The 11026-nt window shown below is 48.6% G+C and overlaps 1 non-coding gene across 1 annotated transcript; it reads left to right on the top strand.

Annotated features, from left to right (window-relative positions):
- Positions 1–7133: 7133 nt before the first annotated feature.
- On the top strand, positions 7134–7277 carry LOC139009627 (small nucleolar RNA SNORA57). Its single transcript, XR_011471355.1, has one exon. It is a non-coding gene; the product is annotated as a small nucleolar RNA SNORA57 (small nucleolar RNA).
- Positions 7278–11026: the final 3749 nt, after the last annotated feature.

Below are 11026 nucleotides of genomic sequence, written 5' to 3'. Positions count from 1 at the left end.
GAGGAAGAAATAGAGGACTAAGGGACAAGGATAGACCGGTCAGCAGGAACACCTCCTGGAGAACCTGTTGGGGGTGCTGAAGATAAGAGGAACAGGTGACTTGTTCCCACTCATGCAGCAAACTCAGGTGGAACTGGTTCCTAATTCTGGGCTCCCTGACCTCGGCCCAGAATCTTATTCTGTGTTTCCAGTTCCAGTGTATACTGCCCTTGCTGGCAGTTCTCGTTTAAGACCCTGAAGATTTTGAGTGAGATAAGTAGGGCCGTCATTCAGTGCAATTATGACCTTGAGCTCTGAAGATCAAATGCTAGCTTCTTGCTGGGTTGACCAGATGACATACAGCTTCTCCAGATCTCTGTGTGTTTTTTTTTTCCCATTAAAAAAACAGGGGTGCCAATAATAGCATGTACACCCTGAGACTGTTTTGCAGATTCAATAAATTAATTAGCATAACGCATTTAGCACCCAGTAGGTGCCCAATAAACGTAGCTCTTACAACATTTGGAGATGGAAGGGGTAGGAGAAGTTAGGGAGGGTGGACCCAGTGAATCCAATGAAGCTTACAGAAAACCCTGTGAATGATTTTCTCATCTCCCCAAGATGTCTTTTCAGATTATAGAGACATTTATTTCAGCATTGAGATGAGGTGAACAATAGACTTGCAAGTAGGAAAGGCAACCTCACCTTCCAGAGAAACAGCCTGCCCTGTGGAAGGAGGTGGCTGGAAGAATGTGCTTGATTATTTCATTGAGGTGAGAAGTGCTACCTGGGGCCAAGACCCCTGGGGAAGCCTGTGCTTTTTAGGCCACTCGCTCACAGCTCCTTAATGGACTCTTTAATGGACTTCCACTGTCTGGGAAGTGGGCTGGAAACGTTCTGCATGAAAGTGCAGGTGTGATGAGAGGTCACAGAATGGGACCTGTCCACCAGCGATAAGAATAGAAACCAGGACAGGAGAGTTTCCTTAACCCTTCCATGGGTTCTGTAATCACTGGAGAAGTGGGGGGGAGGAGAAGGGGAGAGATTAATGAGCGAGGGAGTGAATGAATGAATGAGTGATCAGGGAGATGATGAATGGATGAGTTAGTGTGTGAGTGAGCGAGTAAACAACATTGGTGAACCCCTATTGTCACTCCACTTCCAGTCCCCTCCATTTTCCCTGTCCTACTACAACACTCTGACTCTGTTTGGATATTTCCCAAAGCAAGGCTTGCTCAGGTGTAGGTTACAGGATAGAGGTAGGGCAGAGGTAGGTTATTTGGGGAGTGATCTCAGGAAGCAGCAGTGAGGGCACTGGGAGAGTGAGACAGGAAAGGGAGAAAAGACCACAGAGTGGGTGTGTGTTTTGAGCTGGTTAAATATTATGGGCACTGAAGCTCAGTCTCACTGGGGGTTCTTGGAGGAACTGTGTAGTATACAGCTTAGACCCCACTTACCAAAGAGTGGGAGGCAGGGGCGATTACTCATCAATTTCCATCTCCCATTGGTTGAGGGGTCATCTGTGAGATCCTTTGATCAGCGTGTGTCCCCCTCTGAGCCATAAGCTCCAGGAAGGTAGGGACTGTGTCTGCTTCTGCTTCTTCTAATTTCCCAGTAAAATCTTTCAAATCCAGTGTGATCACAGTTAGCTAGTTATTAATAGAAGGAGAGCAAGGGGAGTCAGACATTGTTAAGCATGGTCAGCTGGGGAGCATGAACCTGTTGGCTTCACCAGGAAGCTACGTCTTAACCACCCTTCCTTCCCCCATGTAGGGAGCAACCAGCTCCCATACAGGACTGAGTGTGTGTGTGGCGGGGGAAGCGGGGGACAGAGGGGGCAGGGAGAGATAAACACATATGCAGATGTCAAAATGGTGCACGGGAGGTGCTTGACCACAGAGGCCTGTCAAGTCTAAACCTGGGAAAGGAATCATTGGTCAGGGGGTGGGCCCATCAGAAGCCCGTGAAAGCTTGGGAAGTTGATTGGTTATTTTGAAAAAACCTCCTGGTTATAATCTCAGGTGAACCAAGAAGCTCTCCTGTCTTGCTCGGTGACCTGCACTCCCCCATGCATTGCCATGTTCTCCCACCCGGGAGCACGCAACCACGTGGATCTATCTAGCAGCTGCTGGGACCTGCAGCAGACAGCGCGGGCTCCTCGAACTAAGCTTCGATATGAAGCAGAGGCTCTGGACACTGGCCTTAGTGTTGGCCTTGATGAAGACGAGGTTGGACTTTTTCCATGGCGGGAGGGGTGGAGATGGGACTTGGGAAGTCAGGAGGGGAACTTTTTTGATTTTGCCTCACAAATGAATCATCTTGTGTGGGTTCGTGAAATGCTTTTCTTGTGATCCGATGGAAGAGCCTAATTTCCACTGACAACACCTGTGTCTGGTATAGAATGGGCAGCCAGTGCATCTGTGTTGAACGAGGTGTGAGGCCCTTCTTCCTGACTCCTCCATGTTCCCAACATCCTCCAGCTGCCGCAGGGCTCGGATGTGGCCTTGCTGCTGGCCCTCCTTAGCAAGGCTCCGTGACAAGATATGCTTCTGGAGTTTGCTGTTAGTGCAGCACAAACAGCCCAGGTTATACAGCTGCATAAACTTAGGTCCCAGTTTTGTCTCTCAGTGGCTGAGTGACATTGGGCCAGGGACCCGCCCCTTCCCACATGGCTTCCTCATCTATGAGGTAGAGGTGGAACACCGCTCCAGGGCTGTTTAAAGGCTCCAGGAGGCACATGATCCCACACACTACGTGCCACTTCCCTTCAGCCTCTTTTTAAAGACATTTATTTATTGATGAGAGAGAGAGAGAGAGAGAGAGAGAGAGACAAAGAGAGAGAGAGATCAATTTGTTTTTCCACTTATTTGTGCATTTATTGGTTGATTCTTGAATGTGTTCTGACCAGGGATTGAACCTGCAACCTTGGCATAATGGGACAATGCTCTAACCAACTGGCTACCTGGCCAGGGTCCCTTCCAGCCTCTTGCTCCTTCTTCTGTCCCTAGGATCTCAGCTGCAGAGAGAAAATCAGCTTGGCAGGGCTGGGAGGATGTGCTTTGGGGATCCTAAGGGGCTGAGTTTTCACCATGCTCTCTCTCTCTTTTTTTTAAAAAATATATTTTATTGATTTTTTACAGAGAGAAAGGGAGAGGGATAGAGAGTTAGAAACATCGATGAAAGAGAAACATTGATCAGCTGCCTCCTGCACACCCTCTACTGGGGATGTGCCTGCAACCAAGGTACATGCCCCTGACTGGAATCGAACCTGGGACCCTTCAGTCTGCAGGCCGATGCTCTATCCACTGAGCCAAACCGGTTAGGGCCCATGCTCTCTTTTGACTCCCTCTTCATGGCTATTGATTGCTGCAAAACCTGCGATTTTGGTTTCTTAAAAAAAAATAAGTAAATCAATACTCTATTAGCAAATGCCTTCTGCAGGCTGTCTAATGCGAGCTGCTGTGGGGATGCTCACAGGAGCTGCGGGATGAAGGCCTGGCTCTCACAGAAGCATCCAGTCCCTGGGGCATGACAGCCTATGGACGCTGCGTCCTGAGAGGCTTGTGATGTTTCGTCCGCTCCCCTCGGCCAGCCCGGAACTCTAGCCAACAACACAGAAATAGCCATGGAATGAAACCTTTGGAGGAATTCATTCATTCAACAAATACGGATCGAGTTCCTACTCTGAAGGGAGTGAGACAGGTGCAGATTTGGATCCGGGGCCATCCCTGCTCTGCTGAGTACCTCTGTGTGCCTGGTGTGGGCCTGGCATGCGGTGAGTAGGTGCCTGCTGAATGCGTGCTGAATGGTGGAATGCGTGTTGTGATGATTGGCAAGGCCCATCGTTTCTCTGAACTTTCGTTCTTCGTCTCTGAGATGGGCATAATAATAGCCTGTTGCCATGGGTTATGAGGAGATGCTGCAGATGCTGGGCACAGCTGGCGCACCATACATCTTCTACAAGCGGAGGCTTGGACGGTGACGGGGATTTGAAATCCGCCCTGCTTGGCAGCAGAAAACGATTTCCATCTGGAATTGCATTATACCTGCGCCTCATCCCTTCTGCGGCCAGTAATCCAAATTGTTTTCCTCTCTTCCCTAATTATATTCATTTGCTTTTCTCTCTCTTTGGTTACATAAGCTGAGATATTAGACTCGTTGGCTGTGAAGGCTGAATTCTCTTCTAATTATAAGAAAAATAGCTCTTTCTTCCTTCCATTAGTCCTAATGGAAATTAGCTGTGTAAATCTCCCAGTTTTAGGATAAACCTGGAGGCCTCCAGGGGCATTGCTGAACACAGATTTTGAAAGGAAGTTGGCGGGCGGCCCTCAGCTGGGTGGAGGCCATGGTTTTGGAGTTGGGGAGACCTGATTTGGAATCCAGTAATGAGCTGTATGACCCAGGGCAGTCACCTCACCTCCTGGTGTCAGTTTCTTCATCTGTAAAATGGGCCTAGTGATATTTACCGGGTGGTGTTAGTGTGTGGTTTCCCACTGTTCCAAGATTATGGGGCATGGAGATGGAGTTTCTTGATATGACAGCTGCTCCTCTTCTTATCCCATGGGTCACAGGCTGTCTTTCTGTGATGCCACATACCTGGGGAGGGTGGCCCTTCTGGATCTTCAGGTGTGTTCCATGGAGCCTGCTATTAGGACTGAAGGAGACAAACAATTGTATGACACTATTTCCCTAGGTTCCCCTCCCCACAGGTGAAGGGATGGATGGACATGGGTGGTGATTTCTGGGCTGACTCAGGTCTGGAGGCTTTCTCCATCACTTTCCCTAGGTGTCTCCCCAAGGACTTCTTCCCTGCCCTCCCCCCCATCCCCCATACCATAGCGATTGTCCCAGAAGAGAAGGCAGCCCCTCGAGGACACAACTGAGAGATGGCTGTATGGGACCAACAGCTCGTTCCTCATCTTTGGGATCCCAACCCAACACAGAAGGGAGAGAAGGTCCAGTTCTGAAGCAGAACGGAAGGAGGAGGAGGGATGGTGGGTGTGGCCAGCATGTGGGTGTGGCGGAAGAGAGTGCTCTGAGAATTCCCACCTTCCACAGGTTAACTGTAAGACCCCAGGGATACGGCTTAATTCCTCCACATGTGAGCTTTCACCCGCAGCCCTCTGGAGGAGATCAAGCCCTGGCCATGTCTCCAGATTTTGAAAGAGAGGCAGGCAAAGAAGAGGATCTCAGTCACCAGGCAGGGCCCAGGGGCTTTCTGACATCTTGGCTCTTCGGCCCCTCACCTCCAAGGCCCCATCCACAGCCTCTGTGGAGGTGAGAAGGCTAAAAAGTCTAATTCCAATAGAACCCTGGTATTTTTTTTGGGGGGAGGGGCTAGCAATCTGAATCTGTGCCAGCAAGCCCAGTGTACATTCTTGATAACCTATAATTAAGTCACTGCCTCTTTCCCAGAAACTGGTCTTGCAAGACCTGTTACCTAAATGCTCACATTTCACAGAGGCCATAAACTATGAACAGTGCACAGCCCTGGAAGAGGGGGGGCGGGATTATTAGCACTGGCGCCAGGCCAGACCATTAGATATGCTATCTAGACCCCCAACATCTGGGGCCTTTTTTGCAAAGCCCGAGAAAGGACCGGAAGCATAATCCATATTTGGGGGACAAAGACACCAGAAAAATATAAAGGAGAAGCTCCCTGAATGTTACTTTGCTCAGACTTGGGAAATTATTCCTCTGAGTCTGCCGGCATAATAAACTGTGTAACTCCACTTCTCTAAAGTGTTGCTTGGTTTTTCTCCGGTCTTCTACAACAGAGGGAACATTGGCTGTCTCGGGACCCAGCCACCCCCTCTGAGTGTGGCCCGCAAGTCCTCCCCACCACCCAGGCCTCTAGAATAGCCGGAGGGCAGAGGTGGGCAGGGATGGGCAGTAGGGACTGGGAGAGGAGTACACCAGTTCCTGCAAAGCCTTTCCTCTGGTGCTTGGCAGAGGTGCCCTAGGGGTGCAGGAGGCTGCTGCCTTCAGAAGCCCACAGCAGCCTCCTCTGGGCTCGAGATCTAAGGAGCCTGCCTGCCAAGGTCTCCACTCTATAGCTCCATGGCCGGGCTGGTGCCCTCTCCTGGGTTATGAAGATAGTGTGTGTGTGTGTGTGTGTGTGTGTCTGTGTGTGTGTATGTGTATGTGTGTGTGTGACCATGCACGTATGTGTGTACACAAAAAGGAGAGAGAGGAGGGAGAGAATGATTTACAGAGAGGGACAAGAGAGCATAGTGGGCAGAAGACCAGAATAGATGCTTTTCCAAGGAAGACATACAGATGGCCAATAGACATGTGAAAAGTTGATCAACATCACTAATCATCAGGGAAATGCAAATTAAAACCATGACGAGATATCACCTCACACCTGTCAGAATGGCAATCATCAATAAGTCAACAAACTACAAGTTTCGGCAAGAATGTGGGGAAAAGGGAACCCTTGTCCACTGTTGGTGGGGATGCAGATTGGTGCAGCCACTGCGGAAAACAGTGTGGAGGTTTCTCAAAAATTAAAAATGAAATTTCTTTATGACCCAGCGACTCCACTTCTGGGAATATATCCAAAGATATCCAAAACACTAATTCAATATATCCAAACACTAATTCAAAGGAATATATGCACCCCCAGCATTACAATGGCCAAGAAATGGAAGCAACCCAAGTGCCCATCAGTAGATGAGTGGATAGAAAAGCTGTGGTACATTTACACACTAGAATACTACTTGGCCAAAAAACGAAACAAAATAAAACAAACATGAGCCTGGCTGGATCAAGGGTTGAGCATCGACCCATGAACCAAGAGGTCACTGGTTCGATTCCTGGTAGGGTCACATGCCTGGGTTGTTGGCTTAATCCCCAGCAGGGGGAGCGTGCAGGAGAAGGCTGATCAATGATGTTTCTCATCGATGTTTCTCATCAGTGTTTCTCTCTATCCCTCTCCCTTCCTCTTTCTCTATCATCAAACACACACACACACACACACACACACTTCAAAAACAAAACAATAAACCCCAAACATGAAATCTTACCTTTTGCAACAGTATGAATGGACATAGAGACATAGAGGGCATTATGCTAAGTGAAATAAGTCAGAGAAGGACAGATACCATATGATTTCACTTATATATGGAATCTTAAAAGCTAACTGGATAGCTCTTCTCTTCTTGGTGGGGTTGGGCGTACGGTCTGGTGCCCTGAAGTACAGAGGAGAGTGAAAGGGCTCCGCCCCCCTGGGCATCCTGCCTTGGGTGCCAATGGTTTCCAGTCTGCCAGTTCTACCCTCAAGAGCCAGAATGAAGGCGGGGGAGGTGGGGGGAGAAGAACAAAACAAACAAGCGCCGAAACCGGTTTGGCTCAGTGGATAGAGCGTCGGCCTGCGGACTGAAGGGTCCCGGGTTCGATTCCGGTCAAGGGCATGTACCTGGGTTGCGGGCACATCCCCAGTGGGAGATGTGCAGGAGGCAGCTGGTCGATGTTTCTCTCTCATCGATGTTTCTAACTCTCTATCTCTCTCCCTTCCTCTCTGTAAAAAATCAATAAAATATATTTAAAAAAAAAAAAAAACAAACAAGCAAAATAGAACAGACTCAGCTACAGAGAACGACTGACCATTGCTGGAGGGGAGGGGTGCTGGGGAGCCCGGTGAAAAAGGTGAAGGGATTGAGAAGTACAGATTGGTAGTTACAGAACAGTCACAGAGATGTAAATTACAGCAGAGGGAATACAGTCAATAATATGGTGATAACCATGGTACCAGATGGGCACTGGAATTATGGGGTGGGGGGAATCTATAAAGCACATGATTGTCTAACCCAGGGGTGGGCAAACTTTTTGACTCGAGGGCCACAATGGGTTCTTAAACTGGACTGGAGGGCCGGAACAAAAGCATGGATGGAGTGTTTGTGTGAACTAATATAAATTCAAAGTAAACATCATTACATAAAAGGGTACGGTCTTTTTTTTTTTTTAGTTTTATTCATTTCAAACGGGCTGGATCCGGCCCGCGGGCCGTAGTTTGCCCACGGCTGGTCTAACCACTACACTGTATGTCTGAAACTGACACAGAATAATATTGAACGTAAACTGTAATTGAAAAATAATAATAAAAAAAGGAAAAAACAAAGAGACTAGGAGTGAAGAAATGAGGGGGAGAGAATGATAAGAAGAGCAGGTGAAGGAAGAGAAGAGAGAAAACAGAGAAAAACACATTCCTTTCTTCGCTGTGTTCTCCCCTGCTTCTTACGGAGGAGGAGGAGGCTGCCCCAGGTCCCACACTCCGGACTCCTTTTCAGCTACACATCTGGTCTTTTAGCTTCCACTGGAGGGAGCGTGGGTGATGGAACCAGTCATTGCTATTCAGTTCAGGAAGCTGGACGCTGCAGGCTCACGTGGAAATGAATCTATTGAGCTCAAAGCCACACCAGCCCAGCAGCCCTGGCTGTGACGCTGGCCTAGGCGCAGAGGCAGACTCCTGTGCTTGGTTCTCGGACCATAGAGACAGGGGAGGGGGAGGCAGGGCTGAGCAGTGGGCACCAGGCTCGCTAGCGCACCCTGCATGCCCAGCTGACCTTTCCTGCAGCCCCTGGGAGAGGAAATGGAATCTAAGGATGACAGAGTCTTGGGCAGAGGTGGGGGACGGGGGAAGGGCGGGGCGTGAGCCTCCCCAGTCAGGTTATAAGCTGCAGAAGGGAATGGCCTTAACTGGCCTGGTAGCATGGAAGCCAGCTGCCCTGGAAGAAATACAACCACCTTCATTGTGAGCAGGCGGGAGGGTCAGGAGCCAGCCCAGAGCTGTGGGAAGAGCAGGATCTAGAGTCAGACACAGAGGTGGAACGCCCCAGCTCTACATGTCCCTTAACCTCTCCAAGTCCCCGTTTCCTCATCTGGCAGATGGAAGTGATCTGCCTACAAAGTTGCATCTGCCGACATTGATGGAGTGCTTACAGTTCCAAATGCATTAGGGTGTTATCTCTCATTTATACTCAGAGACTTCTGGGTTTCTATTCAGGGAAACTAGGTGGCTTAAAAAGTCCATTGATCATCACCTCTCCCACTCCTGTGGCATGGCTGGGCTCAGCTGGGTGGCTCTGGCTTGGGGTCTCTCAGGCAGTGCTAACTCAGACACAGTGGGGGCTGGAGTCATCCGAAGGCCCGACTGGCTCCTGGTGCTCCCCCTTTGTCTCTATGGGGTCTTAGTCTTTAGGACCCCTCCCCAGGACTTGAGCTTCTCACAGCCTGTGGGGGTGTACTCGTTTCTACTGCTGCTGTAAAAAATTACAACAAATTTAGCAGCTTAAAAACTACCCATCAATTACGTGGCAGTTCTGGAGGGCAGAAGTCCAGGTGTGTTTTGGCTCGACGAGTCTCGCAAGGCCAAAATCAAAGTTCTTTATTGAATGAATGAATGAATGAATGAGTGTTTGGATTCAATTGTCTGCTGAATGGTTGTTTCTTAGAAAATGGTAGGATTAATTTAATATATATATATATATATATATGTATATATATATATATCTTCACTCAAGGATATGTTTATTGGTTTAAGAGAGAGAGAGAGAGAGAAAGATAGAGAGATAAATAGAGAGACATCGATGTGAGAGAAACATTGATCAGTTGCCTCCCTTATGTGCCCTGAACAGGAACCAAACCTGAAACATAGGTAAGGGCCTGACTAGGAATTGAACCCACAACCTTCTGGTGTATGGGACGATGCTACATCTGACTGAGCTACCTGGCCAGGGCGTGTGTATATTTGGACCACAGGTGTCTTTGGTTTGGTTACCGAGGTTGTACATTCATTAGCAGAGATCCACAATGTCCCATTTTTTGTTGCTACTCTGAGCTAGCCTGGTGCCGTTAGGTTGCAAAAACTGGCAATTTACCTTTCTGGTTCCTTGGACACATTTTCCAGAATGTTGGTTGTTTCATTAATGTCTCAGTGGAGTGATCATAATCATAAAGATAGATATCATAATTGAGTTTCTACTATGTGCTAAGTGCTTTCAACGGATCATCTCATTTAATTTCTTTAATAGTCCAGGGTGGTAGCACAAGGATCCCAATAGTAATGATGATAATCATAATAATGACAACCACCATAATGGCAGTAACAATAGCCAGTATTTACTGAGGTAAGTGCTGGGCACGGCACCCGATGCCACATGCACTGTGATTAGCCCATGCCTGCGCACCTTGTAAGGATGTTAGGGCTGAATCTCGAGACTTCCCAGTGCTCCTGCCCTCATAAAGGAGATGGCGGTGTTTTGCTGAAAAAGAACAGCCCCATCCTCCTTCCACCTCCCCCCTGCCTCAGACTGGCAGGTATGAAAAGGCTCAGTCCTGAGGGCAGCCCCTGGGTAGTGCCCATGCCCATCAAAAGTTGCCCAGGCTCAGGAGCAGATTACTTGAAATTTCTAATAAAAGCCAAATGGTCTTGGCCCACTAATCATTGTGTCCTCAGCCCTTGGGACTGGAGGTCAATTGGAGGCATTTGGGAGAGATGCTGATTTTTGTCTCCCTCATTCACAGCACCCTGCTGGGCCTGCCCCCAGCTCTGCTGTCCCCCAAGAAGACAGCAGGCTGAAGACTCCTCCCACCTGTCCAATCCCAAGGTGCCACCTGGGCATAGTATTGGGGTGGGGGAAGGGTCCTCTTCCCCCAATTCCATTCCATTCAACAGTAAAACACTCTTGTTTCAACACTAAATTTTGAAATTAAAAAAAAGAGAGAAACTGTTAATGTTCCCATCTAATGTTCCTGGTTCTCTGCCTTACCTCCCAATCTTGGCCCAGGTAATACGAAAACCTGGCTGGGTGTGGATCCTGGCTCTGCTGCTTGGTAGCTGTGGCCTTGGATAGTTAGTTGGGTGGCCTTGGATAGTTAGGTGACTTCATCTCTCTGAGCCTCATCTTGCTCATCTGAAAATGGGAGCAGTAACATTAGAAGAGGGGGGCACTGAGGTCAAGACATTTATTTTCTTTTTTAAATATGTGTTTATATATTTTAGAGAGAGGAAGGGAGAGGGATAGAGAGATAGAAACATTGGTGA

The sequence above is a fragment of the Myotis yumanensis genome, unplaced genomic scaffold, assembly GCF_028538775.1.
Source record: "Myotis yumanensis isolate MYYU_CA2020_CCGP unplaced genomic scaffold, mMyoYum1.0.hap1 SCAF_4, whole genome shotgun sequence".
Classification (NCBI taxonomy): Eukaryota; Metazoa; Chordata; class Mammalia; order Chiroptera; family Vespertilionidae; genus Myotis; species Myotis yumanensis.
Note: the sequence above shows the minus strand (reverse complement) of the source record. Positions and strands in the feature narration are given on the sequence as shown.